Source organism: Juglans microcarpa x Juglans regia, chromosome 2S, assembly GCF_004785595.1.
Source record: "Juglans microcarpa x Juglans regia isolate MS1-56 chromosome 2S, Jm3101_v1.0, whole genome shotgun sequence".
NCBI classification, from domain to species: Eukaryota; Viridiplantae; Streptophyta; class Magnoliopsida; order Fagales; family Juglandaceae; genus Juglans; species Juglans microcarpa x Juglans regia.
The window spans coordinates 23,620,701-23,621,747 of NC_054597.1; the positions used below are offsets into that span (position 1 = coordinate 23,620,701).

General features: G+C 39.0%; 1 non-coding gene across 1 annotated transcript; it reads right to left on the bottom strand.

Annotated features, from left to right (window-relative positions):
• Positions 1-200: 200 nt before the first annotated feature.
• On the bottom strand, positions 201-308 carry LOC121253782. The gene has a single exon (XR_005938500.1). It is a non-coding gene; the product is annotated as a small nucleolar RNA R71 (small nucleolar RNA).
• Between the last annotated feature and the right edge of the window lie 739 nt (positions 309-1,047).

The following is a 1,047-nucleotide window of genomic DNA, read 5'->3' on the forward strand; positions in this document are numbered from 1 at the left end:
ATTAGGGATTTTGAGGAAATAGTTGCGACTTTTCATAGTCAAAATGCAACTGATGACGTTGTGAGACTTAAGTTATTTCCGTTCTCTTTAAAAGACAGAGTTAAGAGTTGGCTATACTCGCTGAGATCACGATCTTTTGGGTTGTGGAATGAGATGACTCAAGTATTCTTTAATAAATATTTTCCCCAACATAAGACCAATGCTTTAAAAAGGTAAATCTCTACCTTTGCACAAAAGGACAGTGAGACTTTGTATCAGTCTTAGGAGAGATTTAAGGAGTTGTTGAGTATGTGTCCTCACTATGGGTATGAGAATTGGTGCTTAGTGAACTATTTTTATAAGGGGCTTACACCTAGAGAGTGTCAATTTGTGGAGATGATGTGTAATGGTGAGTTCTTACAAAAAGATCCTGATGAGGCCATAGAATACCTCAATGAGCTTGTTCAAAAAGTTAACACTTGGACTGGACCTAGTGCTACTGAAAGCGCAAATAGGTCACGACCTGCAGGAAACCAAAATGGTGGTGGAATTTACCCTCTTAGGGAAGAGGATAGACTAAAAGTTAAAGTTAAGATGCTTACTAGGGAGCTAGAGGTGTTAAAGACTAAGGATTTAAAGCTAACACACATGGCTAATCATGCAGAGTCTTTTAGACCATCTTTTGTGTGTGGCAGGGTAGATCACATCATCCAAGAGAGTCCCACACTTGTTGAGATGAGTGGGATGTATGAGGAACAATGTAATGCCTTAGGTATGTACAACAAGTCTTTTACACCTTATTCTGCTACCTATAATCTAGGGTGGCGCAATCACCCTAATTTTAGCTGAAAGTCTAAAAACCAGCCGCCTACACAACCCTTAGATCATATCCTGCACCATCTTCATCTTCTAGGAGTCCTTTAGATGACACTTTGCATCCTTTTATTGAGGCACAAGGTAAGACTAGCCAAAAATTTGAATATTTGATTACGTAGGCTATTGAAGAAAATAGGAAGATAAAGAGCCAAGTGTCCAAATTGATGAGTTCTTTGAGTGTGAATGAGCGAG